This window comes from Mesoplodon densirostris, chromosome 7 (assembly GCF_025265405.1).
Source record: "Mesoplodon densirostris isolate mMesDen1 chromosome 7, mMesDen1 primary haplotype, whole genome shotgun sequence".
NCBI classification, from domain to species: domain Eukaryota; kingdom Metazoa; phylum Chordata; class Mammalia; order Artiodactyla; family Ziphiidae; genus Mesoplodon; species Mesoplodon densirostris.
This window is the reverse complement of record NC_082667.1, coordinates 20656223-20683847: the sequence shown is the minus strand read 5'-3', so window position 1 is coordinate 20683847 and position 27625 is coordinate 20656223. Positions and strand designations below refer to the sequence as shown.

Here is a 27625-nt window from a genome sequence, read left to right as displayed (position 1 = left end):
AAAAGGGAGTGACGTAGGCCAATGATAATTTATTCCACAGGTCTGGACACATTGCAACCAACAAATCAGAAGGAAGGGGATAATAAGCAATGGGGCAGTAACCAAAGGTGTGTGCTGCATCACCTCTAGAAATCAATTCGAAGAATAGATCCTATGCTAGGATGATGAGTGTTATCTCTCACCACGATGGCATTCCTAATGATCAGGCATTCATGTTCACAAACAGCTTGGAGGATAAAGGTGTGCAGAAGTAATAACTAACATGAATTTAGCTGTGGTAGTAAGATACATACCATTTAAAAACTGCTCTAGTATCTATGCAAATATGATACATATTTAGGGAAACTTTTATTATTTCAGGCCACCAACTGATGCTAGTTAATAAAGAGGTTTTAGTTAATAAATAGGATTAGTATTACACCAAGAGTTTCAGGAAATAATAGTTGTTCCCAAACCTGGCTATGAATCTGAATCCCATGGACTTGAGAAATTCCAAGGACTTGTGGGATAGATGAAGAGGTGTTAGTATGAAAGGTGGAATGGTCCAAGGTATTTGTAATTTGAGCAATAAAAAAGCTTTGAGATATTCTGTGACCTATAGAGTTTAGAGTAACACCGTATGAAATAAACACACCTGCCCTGAGCACGCTGGCATTCTTAAAAGGTGAATAAAATGTACTTAGGTGTGAATAGAAACCTTCATTAAAAAAAATGGAACAAAAAAAATAAATAAAAAAAAATAAAACTTTATTTTGCCATCATTATTGTATAGAACTGAAAGTCTCTTGAGAACCCATCTTATCCCTGGTTCCAGAGAGAAAGTTTTACAGTTGTCCCATCTGATTATCAGATACAAGAAAATGAGGGTGCTGCATATTGACTATTCTCTTACTGTGTTAGTTTCCTATATTGTCTACAAATCATAACAGACTTTGCAGCTTAGAACAACATCCATTTATTATTACATAGTTTCTCTAGGTTAGAAAACCAGGCAGGCTCAACAGGGTCCTCTGCTCAGAGTCTCCCCAGGCCAGATGCAAAGGTTTGGATGGGCTAGTCCTTTCCACATTATCTGGAGAAGAATCGTCTTCCACACTTATTTTTGTTGTTGGCAGAATGCAGTTCCTTGCATCAGTTGGACTAAGGTCCCATTTCCTTACCTGCTGTCAGTTGGGGGCAGTGAGGTGGATGTGGGGATCTCTCCTGCTCCTGAAGTCCAAATACATTTCTTTTAACATTGCTCTTTATATCTTCAAAGTTAGCAATGGTACATCAATTTCTTTTTACACTTCAATTCTCCCTGACTTCCTCTTCTGTCTCAGTGCTTAAGAACTTGTGTGATTAAATTAGACCTAGTTGAATAATCTCCCTTTTTTCATATAAGTAAAGGGTATTCAACGGATGAGAGAGTTTTTGAAACACCATTCAGGTAACCAGAGTCTCTATACACCTACCCTAGACTTGCTAGAATATACATTTTATCAGAATATACAATGGTTAAAATGTGTATGCTCTACACATAAATGTATATATAAAATGTAGGCTTTGGAATTAACTAAGGCCAGGTTCAAGTTTAAGCTTAATTATTCAATAATTAGGTGATTTTTCGAGTCTCAGTTTTTTTAACCTCTAAAACTCAATTATTACCAATTTTATAGGGCTGTTGAATTGATTACATGAGATAAAGCATGGCAGTTAATACAGTAATTAACATAGAGGGAGCTCTAAATAAATGATTCTCACATAATATAGAAATTTTATCATTGTAAAGACTATTTATTCAACAACTCTCCCTAGCAGAGTCCATCCCATCCTTTGGTTCACTTATTTCTCTCCTAAAATGTCTTCTGTCCTCAAGCATGCACAAAAAGATGCCTAAAATATCTCTTTGCCACGTACTCCTCCAAATTTTTCAAGACTTTTTCAAGAATTCCAATGCAACCCTACACATCTATACACAGCGTGTATGATTTGTAATAAGCAGTATGCATGTCTTGCCATCTAATTTAAAAATTCACATTCCAAATTTTCCTGAATCGAAATTAGTGTGTCTTGATTACACTAAATCTTTAGTGTCAGGTATGTGATATTGAAACTGAGCAGGACCCTACAGGGCCTTCCCAGGGACAGGTCCCTTGTGTCCCCTGCCTGCCTCTTGTTTGTAGAAAAGCTTTAGCCTCCTGGGGCTTCCCTGAGTTCCAAAGAGTGCATTTAATCAGAGAAGTGAGAAAATGCAGAAATGAAGGAAAACATTCATGCAAGACAAAATGATAATAGTTTAGCCATAAGACAAAAAGTAAAGGACTTTTAGTTCTTCCTCAGAGGCTACAGATAATATCCCTAGCCATATCCTTGAGTTGTTTTGCAGATAATAAAATCCTCACCAGGTGGAAAAAGTTAACTGCATGCTGACCACCAGAGTGTAGAAACGAGACCTGCTGGAACCAGGAGGTTGATGATGTTGACTCCCAAAATACCACCCAGTTACCTAACCACCAACCAATCAGAAGAATGTCCACAAGCTGATCAGGCACCCTGTAACCCTCTTCCTCACCTTGCCTTTAAAAAACTTTCCTTGAAAGCCATCAGTGGGTTCAGATCTTTTGAGCATGAGCTGCTCATTCTCCTTGCTTGGCCCCAGGTTGGATGTCTTGCAATAAATGCTGTACTCTCCTTCACCATGACTTGGTGTCGGTAGACTTGCTTTACTGCAAGCAGGCAAGTGGACGCAAGTTTGGTTTGGTAACAATATCTCACCTACCAATAGGACAGTTGTCTATAAACTCCCATTCATTAGCAATTAAAATCTTGTTCAATAAGGAGATGAATTTGAGAATTTTATTTACAAAATGGTTTTTCCTTCCCAAAGGAATGGAAGGAAAATCATCAGCACCTTTCACTCATCCCCTGTTCAATTCATTTCTGCATCTGGAACAAAGCAATAGAAGAAAGTACCATTAATACAAATGCACTGCAAATCTTGATTTTCAAATACTAACTCCTGACCTCACAGGGATCATTTATTCAGCACCAGGGATCTCTCTCCTTCTCCATACATATTCTCTTTTCCTCCTGATAACTGATCACTATTCACTTCATTCCTGAGAGTCACAATTACATTTCCTATTGCAGCCATGATTATACAGAGTATTTTAAGCTGCCAACTTAATCCAAATGTTTATTAAACTCTTTCTGGGGAAAGAAAATTAAATTATTTTAGTAAAACTAGACCTTTATTAGTACACCAGTAAGCATGCAATGTTTATTACAGCTCAGAGATTTCAGCAAATGCCTTTTAACAGATCTTGTTTTATAGTTGTCCCCTAACAATTTTGTTAAATTCAGTAGTAATTAGCAATTAGGCATCTACATGAACTGCGATGAACATTACTGAATGATAGGTGCTTGAGCTGTATGGAAATACTGACAATGAGGTAAGGAAATGTGAATGGACTGATGAAAATGATGTTTACTTCCTGTGATCTCATCCATGCCCATAGGTTTTAATACCATCCATAAGCCAATAACTCTCAAATTCTTATTCCTTGGCAAGCTTTCTATGAGTTTCAAGCTACTTGCAATCTCCTGTTTAATGTCTAATAAGCATCTCAAGTTTTATGTACAAGTAGTAACACAAATACTTTCTTCACTACATACTCACTTCTAGTCTTCCTCATCTCAAAAACATAAGAGATAATACATCAACATAACTGTCTGATGGAAAATCTGTGAAAATTGGTAGATTTTTAAAGAACCACAAAACAGCAAGTTATTTTCTTGAAATTCTTCTGGCTTTATGGTACATAAATGGATACTACCTAAGCCAGATATCCTGTATAGTATATTACTGTTAATTTTTCTTGCATATCACCCTATTTAAGAAATAATCCTAGAATTTGATTGTTTTGTGCTAATGAACTTGGAATGATTTCAAAATTAATTAGCAAAATTATTTTCTTAATATCTAAAGTACAATTCTCTCTAGGAAAATATTCTATATATTTTTGTTTGATGATAATATGAAACAAATTTCTAAAAAAATACAATTTCACTCTGTGTATTAAAAACAAATATAGGATAAAATGCCAAAACATATACCATTTATAACAGTACAAAAATATTATAAACCTGGGAATAAATTTAACAAATGATGTAAAAGATTTCTACACAGAAACCCATAAAAGATGTGTTTCATAAAATGAAAGATTTATCAGATTTATTAGGCAGAAGACAATATTTTGAATTTGACACGTTCCCCCAAATTTAGATTTAGTTCAATTTCAATCAAAATCCAATAAGAATTTGGGAAATTTGACAAGGTAAAACTAAAGTTTATTTGGGAATATAAGTGGTCAATAAGAACTAAATATTTATTTTGAAAGGATAAGATGAGAAGACTTACTTTACTGAATGCCAAGACTAATTATAAAGCTATAATAAATATGGCAATACACATTGGTATAAGAATAAAGAGATAAATGCTCAGATACAAACTCACATATAAGTGGACCCTTGAATGTATTACTGCAGAGCGATAGACAAATAGTAAAGTTCTCAATAAAAGTTGCTGGAAAATTACCTACATGGAAAAAAAGTGGAACCTAATCCTACTTCAGATTTTTTGAGAAAAAATTGTAGTAGGCTTTCAAGAGTTGTGTAAAATAATGTTAATGTGAAAAATAATATGTATTTTAGGAGATTATTTAGTAAAACATTCTTTTGACTTCAGGATAGGCAAAACCTTTTTTTGAAATAAGCACAAAGAAAAATTTTAAACTTAATGAGAAAAGATAATAAGCTGGGCTACATTAAAATTAAAAACTTGAATTCATCAAGAGACTCTTGCCAAGAAAATGAAAATGCAAGCTATAGAGTGGGAGAAATTATTTGCAACAAATATAGATCACAAGCTACACACACACACACACACACACACACAATGTATATATATAAAACATACATATATATGTATATATTCCACATATCTCTAATATGTAAGTATAAATATCCCACAAATGAGCTTAAAATAAAGAAAACATGTAGGAAAATGAATAAGATTTAAACTAGTATTTTTTAAAAAAATGTGCATTGGTATTTATAGTTATACAATATGTTTGTAATAACATAAACTGGAAGCAATACAAAAGTTCATTAGTAAGGGAATGAATAAATAGAATATTCACATATAGATATAATACATCAGGGTAAAGGAGTGAACTACCACTAGATGCAATAATACAGATAACTCTAAGAAACATGTTTAGTGAAAAAACAAAGTACAAGACCATTTTAAAATTCAAATATAAACAAAATTAAGCAATTTTTAACATGCATAAAGTGGTGTGATGGTAAATTGGTTCTACAGAAAACAAAAAGTCATGATTTTTAGTTTATACTGATTTTTGTGGTGTAAATATTGCCATCATGACTGATTTTCTAACTAACAACATTGCAGATCTGAAAGTGAAATTAGGAAAAGGTGCAAATAATAGACTCTTTGGCACCAATACTCAGTGGCCCCAGCATACCACTGCATTCACAGGTGATATAGCAGTTAAATATTTCTAAAAAGCAAAATGCAAACTTTTAAAAAGTGTTCATTTTTCAAAAAGTTAAAAACTGATTTTCAGACACTTATATAATGAAAACATGAAAAACATTTTATTCAGCTCATTAATGAAGGAGGGAACTGATCAGATGGTAAACCTGGTTCAAACAAGAATTAGGAGAAAAATGATTATAAGTCCACTGTAAAAGGCATTCTAAAATAGTCTACTTAGTTAGCAACAAAAATGATTAATGACCTACAGGACAGTACATAACCTTTGGGGTTATTTTTCTACTAGACAGAAATTATTTGCAATTCTATTGGATAAGTTCTACAAGCTTAACAGGTAATTTATGAGTGTGTGAGCCTTTATTTAATAGCAACATCAACCACAGTTACATTTTTCTAGAGCGTAAGTTATTTGTTGCAGAAGTTTCAATGTAAATTTGAAAGAATATACTGTCCATATTTCTGCTTTATTTCCAAGTTGTAAATAATTGTTCTTAATGACCCTGCCAACTTGATAATATATAGTCTCCAAAGGTTATTCTTGATCACAAAAATGATAGTCCCTCCTAGAGAAATGGAAATAAAAACAAAAATAAACAAATGGGACCTAATGAAACTTAAAAACTTTTGCACAGCAAAGGAAACCATAAACAAGACCAAAAGACAACCCTCAGAATGGGAGAAAATATTTGCAAATGAAACAACTGACAAAGTATTAATCTCTAAAATTTACAAGCAGCTTATACAGCTCAATATATTAAAAAAAAAAAAAAAACCTAATCCAAAATTGGGCAGAAGACCTAAATAGACATTTCTCCAAAGAAGACATACTGATTGCTAACAAAAACATGAAAGGATGCTCGACATCACTAATCATTAGAGAAATGCAAATCAAAACTACAGTGAGGTATAACCTCACACCAGTCAGAATGGCCATCATCAAAAAATCTACAAACAATAAATGCTGGAGAGGGTGTGGAGAAAAGGGAACCCTCTTGCACTGTTGGTGGGAATGTAAATTGATACAGCCACTATGGAGAACAGTATGGAGGTTCCTTAAAAAACTAAAAATAGAACTACCATACGAGCCAGCAATCCCACTACTGGGCATATACCCTGAGAAAACCATAATTGAAAAAGTGTTATGTACCAAAATGTTCATTGCAGCTCTGTTTACAATAGCCAGGACATGGAAACAACCTAAGTGTCCATCAACAGATGAATGGATAAAGAAAATGTGGCACATATATACAATGGAATATTACTCAGTCATAAAAAGAAACGAAATTAAGTTGTTTGTAGTGAGGTGGATGGACCTAGAGTCTGTCATACAGAGTGAAGTAAGTCAGAAAGAGAAAAACAAATACCATATGCTAACACATAAACATGGAATCTAAGAAAAAAAAAAGGTCATGAAGAACCTAGGGGAAAGATGGAAATAACGATGCAGACCTACTAGAGAATGGACTTGAGGATATGGGGAGGGGGAAGGGTAAGCTGTGACAAAGTAAGAGAGTGGCATGGACATATATACACTACCAAACGTAAAATAAATAGCTAGTGGGAAGCAGCCGCCTAGCACAGGGAGATCGGCTCGGTGCTTTGTGACCACATAGAGAGGTGGGATAGGGCGGGTGGGAGGGAGGGAGATGCAAGAGGGAAGAAATATGGGAACATATGTATATGTATAACTGATTCACTTCGTTATAAAGCAGAAACTCACACACCATTGTAATGCAATTATACTCCAATAAAGATGTTAAAGAAAAATGATAGTCCCAATAGGCATTGGCTTAATTATTTACATAGGGCTACAAGAAGTGTTAATTAACCATATAAACCTCTTTGAGTATATAGTATTGAGCACATATTGAATCAAGAGAATTAACTTCTGTCTCAAAATTTCATCAAGGAATCTCAAATTGTATAATGTGAAAGCCTTTATTATTATCTCTTTCATCTTGAGGCTAACCAAGAAAAATAATTATCTCCACTATATTTCTCTTATAGTGTTTTGACTTCAGTGATTTTCTCTCTCCTCTTTTCAACTAAAAGTATCAAGCTAGTCTGATTCATCCAAGGATTCGTCTTAATAATACAAACTTTCAATCTTATATAAGGTTTCTGGGCTAGCAGTTTCTGACTCTCTTTCTCGAAAGACTAATATCATCAGTGCTCAAACTCTGGACTCAAGAACTCTCTACAACTCCTAAAAAATTCTGAAAAACTTAAAGTGTTTTCGGTGGGTTTATCTCTCAACGTTTACTGTATTAGCCATTTTTAATATTTTTTATTAATTTATTTAAAATAACAATAATAAATCCATAACATAATATTTATAACATGATTTATTTATTAAACTGTATTTTCCAAAATAAAATTGTGAGGAGAATGGGATCACTTATACTTTAATATCTCCTTAATAAAATAGATCTCCTTAATAAGATATATATCTGCATTCAACGTGTCAAGTTTATGTAGAACATCTGTCCTCACTAGATATGTAGTTAGAAAAACAAAGAGTATTTGAATAGCTTTTTTAGATTATTGTAGATATTTTCCTTTGATACTACTTCAAAAACATGATATTTTATTTCTAAAGGTTATTTGCAATGTAGAATTTGATATCATATCAGTAAATTTTTCATACTGTTTCTTTAAAATCCATTGATGTATTCTGTCTTTTGAATGGATCTTTTATCTGTCTTTCCTTTTATAAGATCTTCCATTGGTCATTTGGAAAATATTAGTTCACTGGATTATACAGATCTTCCAAATGTAAACACAACTGATCATATGATATCAGAAATTTTATTAGTTAATATCACCAGTGATCTCATCAGGAAAATCTCTTACTACTAGCAAGTTCTTAAGATCATGGTGACAGATACAAGTTTTCCAAAATTATAATTTTTGTTTGAAAGCTCAAATATTTTTAATGACAAGTGCCGTCAGTTTTTCCTTGACTTAATAGATATACTTATTCACTTTTAAGAAAATGTCTGCTAAAATATCCAAATCTGAATAACTATGTCTATTTATTGTTCTGTCAAGTAAGAATGGACAATGATTAGGTTATGGAGATAGCAGTAGGTACAGCTAGTAAGAGAATACTACTGAGAATATACTGAGTCAATGTCTGAATATGCATGTATTTACATGCAAAAGCTATTACCTTAAAAATTCTAGCAATCATAAAAACATTTTTCATTAGCTGTCTGAAAAATATTCTCATCAAATATCATGCAACATCTAGACAGATCCACTATATTCCCATAAAAAATGAGAGTAAAAAAGCATATAATGTCTTAATATTATTATGAAAATAGTTTTGACCTCATAGACAGCACACTTGAGAAATATTGAGCACGATTAAAGTATTAGAAATTTAATTTATCTCCTGGAAATGTTGGAATATTTAATTTCTATACATTTATTTATAAGCCAATTAAAATATTCTTATTTTAAGAGATATTTTAATCTAATTTATTAATGCTTTTAAACATAGAAAAAATGTTTCACATTCATACAAGGAGATATAAAGACCCTTTCTATTTACAGATGGCAGACCTACAGAAAGCTTAGAGATTACCCTAGTCAAAGTAAACACAGAAGCATAAAAAAATCACAGTTTCATATCTCAAAGAGTCATTCTCCTTTCCAGTGGGCTGTAAGTCTCACAGATAGACTAAAATGAAATAGTCTAAAAAAACTTGATCCTTTGTCATCTATTATCCAACAAAGAATAGATCCCATCATCCACTTGACTGAGATCATCAAATGATCTCATAAACCAGATCACATAAACCAGAATACAATCTTTGCTGCTTTCATAATGGAATAAATTATCAACTGTGTACAAATCAGCTTGACACATACCTGTGGTGCTCTTTTTTCTATACAGGTGAGACAACATAGTATATCCCAGGATGAGATACAGATTAATAAGTCCCTGGGCCTTGTTATGGAAAAGGCATGGACATGACCATGAGTTAGGCAAGATACAAACAAAATAACACACTCAATAAGAAAAAAATAAACCAAAAAAATCAAGATTACAAGAAAGTACACAAACTTAGAGAAATAGAGTCAATGAAAGTAAGGTCCTAGTGTTACCTGAGAATCATTTCAGAGACTATGAAAAGATTCGTCTGAGTCCATCAAGTGTGCTTCTCAGACAAGACAATTTAATGGTCTCTGGCAGGTGAGTCCTTTGAACTTTTGGTGGGTTCTCCAAAACTGTCAAAATACAATTTATAAACACTTTAAAATGTGATTATATGTCAGACTTAGGCAGTTTCCTAATTAATAAGCATGTTCAAATGATATTTTTAGGAACAGAGTATTTATAGTCCACTTGGGAAGATAGTCCAAAATATGTGTACTAAATCAAACTGGTTAATAGCTTATGGAAATAAAGTTGTAATCTTTAGAGTTCTATTTTCTACCAGAAAGTTATTATTTTGACTAGACAGGTCTGTAAGTTAACATGTTACTTCTGTAGTCTAAGCCCTTAACAGCAAATAGTCAAATCAAATAAAGTAAACTCTCCTATAATATTAAGTGATTATTAGGTGCTTTAAACAATTACTCAGTAAGGTATTTAAAGGTCATGCTCTTCACATTGTCCTTACTCCCAAAATTTAAATAATTTATCATGCTTTATAATTTGCATATATTTGCAATAAATAGTATATTATACATTTTTTGTTTTATTTACATACCCATTTAAACTGGAATATGGAAAATACCTTTCTAACCTTTGGGGTCCAGGCTAGTGAAAGTTTAAATGACAATGTATCCAATCTTTGTTTCCTTCACATTTCACAGAACCAATTCAATTATAGTTCTCAGCATGGAGCTAGTTGAAATACTGAGTTCAGACCAACTAATCCTGGGATTCAATAACAAAAGAAAAGATACAACTTAAAAGCCTTTGGCAAAAAACAGAAGAACAATTATCTTGTAACTATTGGGTATCAAATGAGAGAACTTAAAAACAACAATGATAAAAATGTGCTTATAGCTTTCTATTGTCTTTTTGAAGTCACTTATGGAAGTTCAGAAATCATCAGCCCCATAGTTTTAAGCACTCATAACCTAAGATGCAATTGTATTAATAATTAAAGCTTCCTACAGCTATAGAAAGTAACATACAACCCTACTTGCTTGACTGAGTGGTAAATGATTTATTATAAATGATGAGTATTCTATTTTTCTTTCCTGATTGGCTTAAGTCCAGGAAATGAAAATGTTAGTTATTGACATGTGAAGAAAATGAAATCAGTATGCTGAAGTGATTCCATTCCAGTACTATAAATACAACTAGTGTTGCTTTAATGTATTTTAAAGCTAAGATAAAAGCCACCTCTGACAGTTCCATTTATTATCTTAACATGAAATATTCTGCAATTGAACTTATAGTGCCCTGCCACTAATAATAACCAATGAGACATTTGACTAGTAGTTCCTCAAATAAAATCTTGAGTATAATCTTCAAACTTAATGTCTGCAGATTCCTCAAATTCTGCCCTTTCCTCAAGTTCTTTATTTCATCTTATGCTAAGATCGAAGGCAGGAAATTGTATCTAAATTTCTTGGCAGCTGTGAAATTTTATTCTAGAGACAGAACACCAGGGGAAAACCACCCTTCCTTTCACAGTGCTATCTCTAAATTGGCTTCAATTCAACTTAAATAAAAACATTGTATATATGAAACATTATAGATTACTTGGGGAAAAACTAAAGGAAAATATTTCTAGATACTGAGGAAAAATAATATTTCAAAAAAACCCAAAACTTTTAGAAGAGACTACTCACATACTCAGCTCACATCCAAACTAGCATGCTTGACCTGAAGTATGTCGTCTTTTATATTTGAGAAAGAGGACTTGATTGAAATTAAAAAACAAACAAACAAAGGAAAAAAAAACACCTTTCTTTTCTCAGGGTGTGGCTTGGCTCTATAACTTCTATCAACCTCTCTGCATCCTTCATTCCATCACCCACATCAGCAGGGTAAACTAGGACACAATTACATTTTCATGGCCAAGAACAGCCAAGGTATTTTTCAAGAAGAACAAAGTGAGCCAGTAGAAGATATTGATTTCTATTATAGAATTTTAATTTTCAAAAGAGTGTGGTAATTTAACAAGAATACACAAATTGACCAATGGAACACAATAAAGATGCATACATACATGGTAAACTGATTCATCAAACAGGTGACACCACAGTACCACAGTACAATGGAGAAAGGGTAGTATTTTAAATAAAGGGTGCTACTATTTACAATAGCCATGTCGTGGAAGCAACCTAAATGCCCATCGACAGACAAATGGATAAAGAAGATGTGGTACATATATACAATGGAATATTACTCAGCTATAATAAGGAACAAAACTGGGTCATTTGTAGAGACATGGATGGATCTAGAGACTGTCATACAGAGTGAAGTATGTCAGAAAGAGAAAAACAAATATCGTATATTAACGCATACATGTGGCACCTAGAAAAATGGTACAGATGAACTGGTTTGCAGGGCAGAAATAGAGACACAGATGTACAGAATAAACGTATGGACACCAAGGGGGGAAAGTGGCATGGGCGAGGTGTGTGTGATGGATTGGGAGATTGGGATTGACATATATACATTGATATGTATAAAATAGATAACAAATAAGAACTTACTGTATAAAAAAATAAATAAAATAAAATTCAAAAAAATAAAAAATAAAATGAAGGGTGCTAGGTAAGTTAATATCCATACAGGAAATAGAGGAACTTTGTTCTTCTTATGACAACAAAAATTCAATGCCAGATATGCTGCTGACATTGTTATGGAAGGTAAATTAATACAGACTTTTGAAGAAAACATAGAGAATGTCTCCTGAACTTGGATTAGGCATAGCCATCTCATGCTCAATTTTTAAAAATACTTTTAAAAAAGGAAATAAAAAATAAATAGCAATGTGTAAAGAAGATTAAGAACATTTTTCCATCAATAAATGGGTCATAAGAATGAAGAGGCAATACATAGAATGGAATAAGATATTTGTAGCACATATATTTGACAAATATCTAGTTCTCAAAAGATAGCAAAAGAAAATTTTACAAGTTGATTAAAAATCAGTAGAAAAAAGCAAACTTGAAGAGGTACTTTATAAAAAAGGATGCACATAAATGGCCAAAAAGCAAATGAAAAGTTTCCCACTTCATTTGTTATCAGGGAAATGTAAATTTAAATTACAATAAAATTTCTCTGATTACCCAAGGGACATTCTAAAATGTAAAAGGGATCATAGCAACAGGTATCAGGGAATTGGAGTAATAAGGAATCTCATTATACACTGCTGGTGGGTATATAAATTGTTAGCAAACTCTTTAGAAAGTTACTTGGTAGAACAGACCTACACTGAACATAATCTATTACCCACTGACTCCATTTCTAGTTGTGTTACTAACAGAAAAATGTACACCAAAAGACATATATTAGTGTGTTTATAGCAGCATTATTCATAAGGGACCCTAAAATTGAAACAACACAAATCCCAATCAAGAGTTGAATGAATAAAATATGATATGGTCAAACAATGGAATGCTCTACAGAAATGAGAATGAATGATTTACACCTACTTGTAACAGCATGGATGAATCTCAGATATATTATTTTGAGCCAAGGAAGCCAGATACCAAAAGTATATGATTCTATTGATGTACAGTTTTAAAACAGGCAAAATGAGTCTATAATATTAAAAATCAGAATAGTGATTACCCTGGAGGAGAAATGAATAGATGATTACATGTTAGATTTTTCTAGGATGCTGCTAGGATATTCTGTTTCTACATGCCAGTGCTGGTTTCAGGTGTAGTAAATTTATAAATTAATCCCCCCACTTCTGATTTGTGTATTTTCCTGTATATATATTATACTTCCACAAAAGTGTCAAAAAGGAGAAAAAATATCTTTAACGTTTTTCAAATTCTTTCACCAATACATTTCCCCAAATTGCAATGCTCAATCTAGGAATAATATCTTTTTTTAAAAATTTTTATTAATTTTATTAATTTAATTTTTTGCTGTGTTGGGTCTTTGTTGCTGTACATGGGCTTTCTCTAGTTGCAGAAAGCAGGGGCTACTCTTCGTTGTGGTGCATAGGCTTCTCATTGTGGTGGCTTCTCTTGTTGCAGAGCACAGGCTCTAGGTGCTCGGGCTTCAGTAGTTGTGGCTCGCGAGCTCTAGAGTGCAAGCTCAGTAGTTGTGGCACATGGGCTTAGTTGCTCCACAGCATGTGGTATCTTCCAGACCAGGGCTAAAACCCGTGTCCCCTGCATTGGCAGGTAGATTCTTAACCACTGTGCCGCCAGGGAAGCCCTATCATTTTTAAATGGTGTGTTAAAAGGGCAAAGTAATTTCAGCAAATGGGTTGATTCAGACTAAGCTATGCCACACACACACACACACACACACACACACACACACACACACACACACACACACCAGAGACACACACTCACATATATCTTCTAAGGAGATAAAATAATTCTCAGATTCAATGAGGTCTAAATCCATATTAATAAAGAATGATTGTTTTCCTAAAGCAATAATCGGTAGAAATATGACATGCCAGAAATGAAAAAAACTCCTTTATATTATTATGCAAAGCAATTTCAACCTTATTTATAGCTATATCTGTTTTTTCCAAACTCTATCCAGAGACATAATAGTTCATAAAAAAATGTCCTGTTATTGTGACTTCTCCCCTCAAACACCATTTATTTCTCTTCATTCAGACTATACAAGAAACCTGCTAAAGAAGCTAAAGAGTTTTCAGTGTGTTACTAACTCAAGATGGAAACGATTGGTCAGTGTGACACACACTGCTCCCAAGTAAGTGCTGGCATTTATGACTAACTTCCCCGTATCACCTCTCATCCGATTTAGGAGGAGTTAAATCTCCTATGTTCTCCGAGCCAAGAGAAACTTACAAATGTTGTTGAATATTTTTGGCATATAAGAATTAAATGTATCTTAAAGAGAGCATTACAAACTAATGGGAAAGTATTTTTTTTTTAAATACAGTTTTTAGAACAGTGGTTGGAAAAAATTAAGTTTGGATCTTTACATTATAGAACAACTAAACTATATGCCACCCAATAAATTTAGAAGTTATGTGTAAAAGTGAGCAGTCATAAAACACCAAAAACAGTATAAACAAAATGTAAAATTATGATGCTCTAAGGGAAAATAATCAGAGGTGAATAGGGTGACATATTAAGTACACATTTTGTAAATATTTTAAACCCTGAATAATCACAGATAACGTTAAAAGATTAAAAAATAAACGTAAATTTTGTAATAAGTATGATTGCAGTTAATTTTTTAATATGTAAAAATGTCATAAATCTAAATGTATTAACATATACAGCAATAAAAATAGAAATAGATGTGAAAGAATGGGTACAATTTTTTAAAGAAGTGTTTTACTTTAATATTGATATAATTACTTAATTTAAAATAACTAAATTCTATTTGCTGCCAAAAAAATATTTAGGACTAATACATTGTGAGGGAGGGTATGGTGTGACCAGTAATTATTACTGCTGATGAAAGATAAAATTGTGATGCATGTCTGGAAATGATTTTGGAAGTCTATATAGAGAGGACAAAAGTATTTTTCTATCCTTTGTGCCAGAATTAAATTCCTAAAAACTTCATTCATAGGTGTGGCAATTTAGGTGAGAATATGCACTATAGAATTGTTTACAGGGGAAAAAAAGTACTAACCTACAAATTAATAGATGAGATTCTTCAATAATTTATGTTGCCCATATGTTATAGAATGTTATTCATCAAATATTTTATAATTTTGAATAATATTTAATATAGTCTAATGCTAAAAGCAAGTATTGAGTTAAAAAAATATACAATAATGTATTTGCAGGATAACAGTTTAATGCCAATTTTATAAATATATATATCTATTTCTACCTTCATTATTTTTTATCCATCTATTTATGAATCATCTGAGTAGTGAAAAATTTTTCAGCATAACAAAATATGAAACTTTGGATATTGGAATTATCAATAATTTAATCTCCTTTTTATATTCTTATATTATCCAACATTTCTCAGGGCACACTTTTAAATGCAGAATCAAATGTTGAAAATAAATGGCCTCATTCCTCTTAAGTTTTTTCACCTTTGCTTTTCTTATCTTACTGTAGTTGTACAATGTACATGTACTATGTATATTTGTACAATGTAGCCAGTTGTACAATGTACATGTACAATGCATATTTGTACAATGTAGCCAGCACAGAATAGCACATCATGTATAAAAGGAAATTATTTTGTTATTCATTAATTCACCCTCTAGATCATATTGGACTGCTCCTCATTATATTCCACAAATAATCATGTATTTAAACTACTAAAATTTCATCAAAAGTTTTTTACTACTTCCAACCTCTCTGCAACTGATAAATCAGTTTCTCAAAGAATATAGTTTTTCTGCTGATTTGTGTTTCCAAGATCTTAAAACTTAACAATTAGAGCTAAATTACATATAACCACACAAATCTTCATCTTCTCAAAAGTAGTTGAGGTAAACGAATTAGTTCATAGTAATTGAATATAACCTGTCAAAATTATGGCAGACAATGAAACTTTTTTACATATTTCCAATCTAGAAATTTGTTTTAAGTGGCATCTGATTACATTTCCCTTCCTTTCTCTAAGTCAAAAGTGAAGTCTACTTTACTGTAATATAACTGGTAATCTGAAATAAAGGCCATATTTTTTTCATAAGTCAAATCCTGTGTGCATTACCTTCATGAACTTCAGCATTCAGACTCATCAACATCAGCATCAGAAAGGAATACAGGATTCCAAATTAGTATTTCAATATCTCTTTGTTAATGTGAAAATCATTTATTGAAGCCTAGCCAATCAAAACAAAAAGAAATTGGATGCACACCAGGACTGAGGATTTCTGCCAATGTTTCCTTTATGTAAATAGCACCAGAAAAAGAAACAGATAAAAATATCTCCAGAATCTGCTTAGACTTTCAAATCAAGGGTCACCTGGAAATATTTTCTCACATAGATGATTGCCAAAATTTGTATACTTATTAGAGAACTTTTCAAACAACTAGATTTCTTATTGCACATGAACTCAGAGGGCCTCTGTGGGTTTGGTAGTGGTACTGAGCTGGACTCATATCTCTGAGATGTCATATTCCACCTATATGACCCTAAGCCTACAATGTCCTCTCTGTCAAGAATGACCTTCCTCTTCTTTTCTGCTTAGAGAATCATCTCATGTGTCAAAATTCAGAAAAAAAGAGAAGATAGCATATTTCCAGGAACTTTTGGTGTCATTGAAGGGAGAATCTCTCTACACTGAAAATTAGATATAACTATGAACAAGCAAATGGTAAACTGATACATGCAGGATGAAACTACATAAAGTTGACTTTTGGAGATATTAAGAAAGTTACTATACAAATGAAAAATGAACTTTAATATTTAGTTTTGGCATAAGATAAAATAGCTAGCATTTTATTTTTATATACAAAAATAAAAATAGGGCTTCCCTGGTGGCGCAGTGGTTGAGAGTCCACCTGCCGATGCAGGGGACATGGGTTTGTGCCCCGGTCCGGGGAGATCCCACATGCCACGGAGCAGCTAGGCCCCTGAGCCATGGCCACTGAGCCTGCGTGTATGGAGCCTGTGCTCCACAACGGGAGAGGCCACAACAGTGAGAGGCCCGTGTACTGCAAAAAAATAATAAATAAATAAAAATAAATAAATAAAAATAAAGTTATGGCAAAATTAAAATTCCAAAGTAATCAAATACTGCCTTTTTCGTATGTCTTTTGGAAATAGTACGCACACAGCAGGAAAAAACAGCACTGAGTGAATGGAAACATGTAATAAGTAAAGGAAAAAATGAGAGGATATGAGAAATGATGTAAGAAGTTACAATTAATCATGGTTTCACCAGCCTCAGAGAGACGATTTTGAAATGCAGGCTTTTACTTCACAGTAGCCCTTTTCCTCTCTGAGGAGTGGCCTTTCGAAAGCCATTGAAGTTTAAGACATCCTCTGAGGGTGAGAAGGACCTTTTATTCCTTATTATTATGTTACCTTCACTTCTCACCACCCTCTCATATGTACCAGCAGGAGGAGGAGGATACTCTGCGATGTTTCCAGCAGCCATGTGCACTTTGTGGCAGATACAGAGGGATTATCAAAGGACACTTGCTAAATTCACATAGTATTATGTATTATGAAAAGCACAATAGAAAAATGTTGATTTAATTTTGCTATGATTCCTTTTTGTGGCCACATTTAAAACAAAGATGTGTTCATAGGGGACGCATGATAGAAAATGTGCTTTATTTAAAACTGAGCCAGATAAGCACACTGGTTTTTTGTTTTTGTTTTTGTTTTTGTTTTTTTTTTGCGGTACATGGACCTCTCACTGTTGTGGCCTCTTCTGTTGCAGAGCACAGGCTCCGGACGCACAGGCTCAGTGGCCATGGTTCATGGGCCCAGCCGCTCCACGGCATGTAGGATCCTCCCAGACCGAGGCACGAACCCACATCCCCTACATCGGCAGACGGACTCTCAACCACGGTGCCACCAGGGAAGCCCAACACACTGGGTTTGTATTTATCACCTAAACTGACACCACAAGGTGGTAAGATGTAAACACAGATTACAATTCACTGTGCTCCTTAAATATGCATAAAATGTGAACTGCTCTGTATAGGTTCATTTCCTTACTGGAAAGAATCTCATTTGGTGGTAAACAAGGAAGTCAAAATACAATGATTAAAAATTTATATAATTAAGACAGAAAAACATGAAGACGATGGGGACAAGGGATATTTCTTATTTATGTCATTCAAAGCAGCAAGAAAAGAATCAGGAAAAATATGGCACTAAATAAATCCTTCATGACTTTAATCATTTAACAAATGTTACATTTCTACTATGACAGTCTTCTAAATGTGGGGGAGGGAGGGAATGGGATATAAAGCTAAGGGAATCATATTCTAGTGATAAGGATAGTGTTTGTTGAATGAATGACTATACCTACCTGGGTAAATTCAACTAAAGAAGGAGAGAAAGTCAGATAGGTATAAAGATTTGGAAAGAATCTTTTTATTGTATGCATATTATCTATACTTTAGATTTATAGAACATTTATTTTACCAAAACTTTATATTTACAGATTATTATTTTACCCCACAACAACATTCCAAGAAGGTATTAACATAACCATTTCATTGCTGAGTAAGGCTCAAAGTAGTGAATTGTATTGTTTAAATTCCCATAACTATTAAGGGTCAAGTAGAATCTTGAACCCAGGTTCTGGTGGCTTCTTTTGTTCTCCTTTATGGAAGAAAGTGCATCTTCTCTACTACAGGCACACCTGAGAGATACTGTGAGTTCAATTCCAGATCACATCAATAAATTAAATATCACAATAAAGTGAGTCACACAAATTTTTTTTGGCTTCCCAGTACATAAAATTTTGTTTACACTATACTCTAGCCTATTAACTGTGCAATAGCATTATGTCTAAAAAAACAATGTATATACCTTAATTAAAAAAAATACTTTATTGCTAAAATATGCTAACCATCCTCTGGGCATTTAGAGAAGTCCTAATCTTTTGATGATGGAGGTTCCTGTCTTAATATTGATGGCTGCTGACAGATTAGGTGGTGGTTGCTGAAGCTGGGGGTGTCTGTGGCAATTTCTTTAAATAAGACAACAATGACATTTGCCCCATTGATGGACTCTTCCTTTCATGAAAGATTTTTCTGTAGCTCACAGTGTTGTTTGATAACATTTTACCCCCAGCTGAATTTCTTTCAAAGATCAGAGTCAATCCTCTTAAATCTTGCTGCTGCTTTATCAAATAATTTAACATCATATTCTAAATACTTTCTTGTCATTTAAGCAATCTCCAAGCATCTCCACCAGAAGTAGACTCCATCCCAAGAAAACACTTTCTTTCTCATCTGTGAGAAGCAATTCCTCATCTCTTCAAATTTTAACATAAAATTGCAGGCATTCAGCCACATCTTCAGGCTCCACTTCTAATTCTAGGTCTTTCCACCACATCTACAGTTACTTCCTCCACTGAAAACTTGAATCCCTTAAAGTCATCCATGAGGATTGCAATCAACCTCTTCCAAAAACTCCTGTTAATATTGATATTTTATCCTCTTCCCAGGAATCATAAATATTCATAATGGCATCTGGAATGATGAATCCTTTCCATAAGTCTTTCAATTTACTTTGCCAAGGTCCATCAGAAGAATTGCTAATTATGGGCTATAGCCTTGTGAAATGTATTTCTTAAATAAGACCTGAAAGTCAAAATTACTCCTTGTCCCATGGGCTGCAGAATGGATGTTGTGTTAACAAGCATGACAACAGCATTAATCTCCTTGCACATATCCATCAAAGATCTTGGGTGACCAGATACATTGTCAGTGAGAACTCATATTTAGAAAGGAATCTTTTCTGAGCAGTAGGTCTCTGCAGTGGGCTTAAATGATGTTGTGAACAGATGTACCATCATCTAAACTTTGTATTTCCATTTCTAAAACACAGGCAGAATAGATTTAGCATCATTTTTAAGGGCCCTGGGATTTTGGGGATGCTAAATGAGACCTGGCTTCGACTTTAAGTCACCAGATGCATTAGCCCCTAATGAGAGTCAGCCTGTCTGTCCTTTAAAACTTTGAAGCCAGGCATTGACTTCTCCTCTCTACCTATGAAAGTCCTAGATGGCATCTTCTTCCAACATAAGATTGTTTCATCTACATTGAAAATCTGTTGTTTAGTATATCCACCTACATTAATTATCTGAGTTAGATCTTCTGGATAACTTGCTGCAGTTCTACGTGAACACTCATGGCTTCACCTTACACTTTTATGTTACAGAGATGGCTTCTTTCCTTAACCCTCATGAACAAACCTCTGCTGGCTTCAAACCTCTTTTTCTGCAGCTTCCTTACCTCTCTCAGCCTTAACAGAATTGAAATGAGTTAGAGCCTTGTTTTGGATTAGGCTTTGGCTCTAGGGAATATTGTGTATGATTTGGTGTATCCAAACCTCTAATACTTTCTCCATAACTAGCAATAAGTCTGTTTTGTTTTCTGAACATTTGTGTGTTCACTGGAGCAGCACTTATAATTTCCTTCAAGAACTTTTCCTTCGCATTCACAACCTAGCTAACTGGTGCAAGAGGCCTAGATTTTGGCCTACGTCAGCTTTCAACATGCCTTCCTCACTAAGTTTAATCATTTCTAGCTTTTGATTTAAAGTGAGAGACTTGTGACTTTTCTTTTCAGTTGAACAATTAAGAGGCCATTTTAGTATTATTAATTGGCCTAATTTCAATATGGTTTTGTCCTCAGGAATAGGAAGGCCCGAGGAGAGGGAGAGAGATGGGGGAACAGCCGGCTGGTGGAGCAGTCAGAACATAAACACAATATTTATTGATTAAGTTGACCACATTATATGGCACAGTTTGCGGTGCCATGACACAATTACAATAGTAACATCAAAGATCATGGATCACAGTTCACCATAACAAATATAATGAAAAAGTTTGAAATATTGTAAGAATCACCAAAACGTAACACAGAGACATGAAGTGAGCAAACACTTCTAGAAAAAAATGGCACTGATAGTCTAGCTTGAAGAAATGTTGCCACAAATCTTCAATTTGTAAACAACGTTCTATCTGTGAAGTGCAATAAAGCAAAGCACAATAAGATGAGGTATGCTCTTACCTTCATGGAACCTGTCAGGGTTGTATTCCCATTAAATCTCTTCCTGTGAAAACGAGTCCAGTGAAAATATTGTACCTGCATTTGAAAAATCTCAGGCTCTATCTGGTATTGCTGTGGACAAGCAGCATGCCTGTGGTCATGCGTGCTCATGTTCAGTTTCTTCATTTCTGAGGAGACTTCTACAAAGCTTCTATCCCACTACAATCAGCAGTCCATCGTCTAGCACAGACAGAAAGAAAAGTAGATTTTACTCTAGTTTTTCTTGTTGTCTGTTTATTAGTGTTCCTTGGGGTATTCTGCTTGTCACCCACTTTTCCCAAAGTCTTGAAGAGGAGTTCCTTAGGATCAAGGCTTGTCTGGAACTTCTGTTCTCACTGCTTCCTCAACAGGACTCAAAATTCTTCCAACTAGCGCCATTGGAGAGTTTACTATAGGGCAAGTCACACTTTATTTACTGTTCTCTATCTTTATTTTCCATGACACTATTATATAAAACATACAGGTTTATAAGACTTAATAAAGCCTTGAGAAAATGAAATGTAATTACAGTGTAGGAGCAGAAAACTTAGAGATATGTGCCACATAATAATTTTCTTACAGAATAAGGGTACTTATTCAAGAGGTTAAGCTTTAAGGAGGCAGGAGGGGGAAGAAGGTCCCTTTATAGAGAAAGACTATTTTTATCCTAATTTCTTTCATTCAGATTTTTTTCTCTCTTCAAAAATTGGTCTAACCTCTGCTATTTTACTAACCCCCTGTACCGACAAAATTTCATCTGATGCCAAGTTCCATATTCCTCCTTTTTTTAATCAGGTAAGATTAACACACGATGGGTGTGTCAGGACAGCTTCAGTAGGATAATCAGGGCTTTCTATTTGAGAGAAAAGTATATTAATTACATTCTGAGAAGTACAGGAAATATCTATTCTTCCCTGACTGGATGACGAGAAATGATATAATTCGTCTCTGCATACAGTAACTTTAGATTTAGAACTCTTTGACTTCACCCCCTTATGCAGTATTATTTGTAATCTTAATACTACACAGTCATTACCAACTTGTACTTTCCATGGAAATGTGCTTTTTTAGTTGATCTTAGAGTCCACAGGGCCAATTTTATAACTTTCAAACAGGATGCAAGTCCCTTCTCCTTCTGGTCTTCCGTTGGGAATTTCCAAGACAGATACTTTGTCAAAGTACTTACTTCTCTGCTGTGCTAACACTCCATTAAGTGCTTTTCACCTTTATTAACAGTTGTTTTGGTCATTAGTATTTGAATTGCAACAAGTTCATGCCAGTACTCATCATCACATAAACTCTTGCTCAATTTTTCCTAAAAATCATTGTCTGTACTTCTCCTGATTGTTGCAAGTTCTCAAGCAGCTCAGCTGGTGATACTCAGTCTATACCCACAGTGCACTTCAAGGTACGTATTGCACTCTTCCAGCATCAAGTATTTACAGTTGGGTGACTACCTGACTCTTGTTCTCCAGTGTTCCTTTTTTTTTTCCCAGGTAGTATGGGAATTTCTCCCTTATTTTCAGTTGGACCCACAACATAGTGGTATAGGTCCAATATCAATACATTTTGAACTTCCACACTTTGTGCCTTGGTGGCAGGAAACCCCTATCATATTCATTTAGATTGCTGTTAATAAAGGGATTTTCTTTTCACCTTTGATCATCCCAACCTCTGCTTTGAACTTAAGGGATGGGAAATGAGTCAGATAATGCTCAGGATATCTTTATTTTGTGCCAGGGATCACTATTCTCTTGTTATACTATTGTGAAAATATGAACCAAAATATTTAAATTAATCAAAAATATGGGTGGATGAACTGAAGGCCATCAGACAAAAACCAAAGGAAATGTCTTTAGTTTGACTTGTTTCCAATTGATTAAAAGTCCAAAATTGAGTGAAGCTGTAGATTAACTATGGTTTTTTTTGTTTTGTTTTGTTTGTTTATTTGGTATTTTATACTGCAGATTCTTATTAGTCATCAATTTTATTTTATTTTATTATTATTATTTTTTTTGTGTGTGGTACGCGGGCCTCTCACTGTGTGGCCTCTCCCATTGTGGAGCACAGGCTCCAGATGCGCAGGCTCAGCGGCCATGGCTCACAGGCCCAGCCTCTCCACGGCATGTGGGATCTTCCCGGACCGGGGCACGAACCCGCATCCCCTGAATCGGCAGGCGGACTCTCAACCACTGCGCCACCAGGGAAGCCCAGTCATCAATTTTATACACATCAGTGTATACATGTCAATCCCAATTGCCAAATTCAGAACACCACCAGCCCCACCCCACCGCAGTTTTCCCCCCTTGGTGTCCATACGTTTGTTCTCTATGTCTGTGTCTCAACTTCTGCCCTGCAAACCGGTTCATCTGTACCATTTTTCTAGGTTCCACATATATGCGTTAATATACGATATTTGTTTTTCTCTTTCTGACTTACTTCACTCTGTATGATAGTCTCTAGATCCATCCATGTCTCAACAAATGACTCAATTTCGTTCCTTTTTAAGGCTGAGTAATATTCCATTGTATATATGTACCAAATCTTCTTTATCCATTCGTCTATTGATGGGCATTTAGGTTGCTTCCATGACCTGGCTATTGTAAATAGTGTTGCAATGAACATTGGGGTGCATGTGACTTTTTTGTGTGTGTGTGGTACGCAGGCCTCTCACTGTTGTGGCCTCTCCCGTTGCGGAGTACAGGCTCCGGACGTGCAGGCTCAGTGGCCATGGCTCACGGGCCCAGCTGCTCCGCGGCATGTGGGATCCTCCCAGACTGGGGCACGAACCCGTGTCCCCGGCATCGGCAAGCGGACTCTCAACCACTGCGCCACCAGGGAAGCCCAGCATGTGTCTTTTTGAATTATGGTTTTCTGTGGGTATATGCCCACTAGTGGGATTGCTAGATCATATGGTAATTCTATATTTAGTTTTTTAAGGAACCTCCATACTATTCTCCATAGTGGCTGTGTCAAATTACATTCCCACCAACAGTGCAAGAGGGTTCCCTTTTCTCCACACCCTCTACAGCATTTGTTGTTTGTAGATTTTCTGATGATGCCCATTCTAACTGGTGTGAGGTGACACATTGTAGTTTTAATTTGCATTTCTCTAATAATTAGTGATGTTGAGCAGCTTTTCATGTGCTTCTTGGCTATCTGTATGTCTTCTTTGGAGAAATATCTATTTAGGTCTTTTGCCCATTTTTGGATTGCCTTTTTGTTTCTTTAATATTGAGCTGCATGAGCTGTTTATATTTTGGAGATAAATCCTTTGTCCGTTGATTCATTTGCAAATATTTTCTCCCATTCTGAGGGTTGTCTTTTCATCATTTTTATACTTTCCTTTGCTGTGCAAAAGCTTTTAAGTTTCATTAGGTCCCATTTGTTTATTTTTTATTTTTTTTATTTTTCCATTACTCTAGGAGGTGGATCAAGAAAGATCTTGCAGTGATTTATGTCAAAGAGTGTTCTTCCTATGTTTTCCTCTAAGAGTTTTATAGTGTATGGTCTTACATTTAGGTCTCGAATCCATTTTGAGTTTAATTTTGTGTATGGTGTTAGGGAGTGTCCTAATTTTATTCTTTTACATGGAGCTGTCCAGTTTTCCCAGTACCACTTAATGAAGAGACTCTCTTTTCTCCATTGTATATCTTTGCCTCCTTTGTCATAGATTAGTTGACCACAGGTGCATGGGTTTATCTCTGGGCTTTATATCTTGTTCCATTGATCTATGGTTCTGTCTTTTTGCCAGTACCATATTGTCTTGATTATTGTAGCTTTGTATTATAGTCTGAAGTCAGGGAGCCTGATTCCTCCAGCTCCGTTTTTTTTCCCTCAAGACTGCTTTGTCTATTTGGGGTCATTTGTGTATCCATACAAATTTTAAGATGATTTGTTCTTGTTCTGTAAAAATTGCCATTGGTAATTTGATAGGGATTACATTGAATCTGTAGATTGCTATGGGTATTATGGTCATTTTCACAATATTGATTCTTCCAACCCAAGAACATGGTATATCTCTCCATCTGTTGGTATCATCTTTAATTTCTTTCATCAGTGTCTTATAGTTTTCTGCATACAGGTCTTTTTTCTCCCTTGGTAGGTTTATTCCTAAGTATTTTATTTTTTTAATCTAGAAGAGGTGCCAATTTTTGTTCAGTAAAATAGATAACCACAAGGTTATCTTTTTTTATCTTTATTTTATATTAGAGTATAGTTGATTTACAATGTTGTGTTAGTTTTGGGTGTATGGCAAAGTGATTCAGTTACACATATACATATAGCTATTCTTTCACAAATTCTTTTCCCATTAAGTTATTACAGAATATTGAGTAGAGTTCCCTGTGATATATAATAGGTCTTTGTTGATTATCTATTTTATATATAGTAGTGTGTACACAGTTATATTTTATTGCTCTGTGAGATATTAACAAGTTTTTTATGTAACCAGGCAATCTTATTCTAACATTACTTTCTTAAATTTACTACAAATACACTAGTTTCTTAAGTGTTGTGTGGACAAGATTTAACACCTTCCCAGTTTCCTCATTAATGAGTTAAATAAAATCTATGACAAAAGTTGTTTTTCAATGTGCCTGAAAGTCATGATTTTACCTTTTAAAATATTTAACTTTAAACATTCTGCTCCCACCAGTGGATTTCCATTTAGGATATTCTGGTTCATCCTTGTGTGACTTCGCTTGACTCTGCCATTCTGATTTCCAGTAGTACTGATGCAATGGATGATTCTACATTTAATGGGCCTTACAAATTTCCTGTTTTTCTAATTATTTATTTATTTTTTGCTGCATTGGGTCTTTCTTGCTGCACGAGGGCTTTCTCTAATTGAGGCGAGCAGGTGTCACTCTTCATTGTGGTGCACGGGCTTCTCATTGTGGTGGCTTCTCTTGTTGCAGAGCATGGGCTCTTGTTCCCGAGCTTCAGTAGTTTTTGTGTGTGGGCTCAGTAGTTGTGGCTCCTGGGCTCTAGAGTGCAGGCTCAATCATTGTGGTATACAGGCTTAGCTGCTCTGCTGCATGTGGGATCTTCCCGGACCAACGATTGAACCTGTGACCCCTGCATCGACAGGTGGATTCTTAACCACTGCATTACCAGGAAAGTCCACAAATTTCCTTTTAATTCACCTTTTAGAGTCATTCAACTGATGCTATTACACTTCCCAGGCCTCTGACCTCCACTTTTGATGTTTTATTAGATAAAACAATTCAATTAAAAATAACTTCTGGGCTTCCCTGGTGGCACAGTTGCTGTGAGTCAGCCTGCTGATGCAGGGGACACGGATTCGTGCCCTGGTCCAGGAAGATCCCACATGCCATGGAGCGGCTCAGCCTGTGAGCCATGGCCCCTGAGCCTGTACGTCCGGAGCCTGTGCTCTGCAACGGGAGAGGCCACAACAATGAGAGTCCTGCATACCACAAAAACAAAACAAAACAATGCAAACTTCTGATTTAAAACTTCATGAAAATATACATAAAAGATAATTTAATTCTGTGAAGCTCATATGCCTTTTTATGATAGAAGTCCATTCACATATTTGGAATACAAAGTTAATTTCATCAGCTCAAAGATTTTTTTTTTTTTTTTTTTTTGCGGTACATGGGCCTCTCACTGTTGTGGTCTCTCCCATTGCGGAGCACAGGCTCCGGATGTGCAGGCTCAGTGGCCATGGCTCACAGGCCTATCCGTTCCATGGCATGTGGGATCTTCCCGGACCGGTGCACATACCTGTGTCCCCTGCATCGGCAGGCAGACTCTCAACCACTGCACCACCAGGGAAGCCCCAGCTCAAGGATTTTAAGAGAAAAGTTTATTATCTGGATTATTGACCCAAAGTTTCCAAAATTAATGAAGATTACTCTTTATGGAACTGTAAGTTTGGAGCCAAGAGCCAGGAGAAACAACCATTTGAACAGATTTGTACTGGAGATACAGTGTATTTAAACTTTCATTTTAGAATCTTTGATTACACAGTCACTGGGTGTTATGTATATATATCAGCATTCAGTGCAAGTTTTTATATTAGGAAAACCGAAATAAGTATACAGCAGAAACTAATTTATTCTGATTATTATTACACTTGGAATTCTAAAGCTCCTGCTCCAATAACATATGGATCCTTGTTACTTTAATTTTGTCATGTTTAAGAGAGAAAATTTCATAGAATGGGTTGAATCTCATCCATAATACCATGAATCTCTGATG

General features: G+C 34.8%; 1 pseudogene; it reads left to right on the top strand.

Annotated features, from left to right (window-relative positions):
• Window positions 1-161: 161 nt before the first annotated feature.
• LOC132494135 (AP-5 complex subunit mu-1-like) lies at window positions 162-27584 on the top strand (annotated as a pseudogene).
• The last annotated feature ends 41 nt before the right edge of the window (window positions 27585-27625 follow it).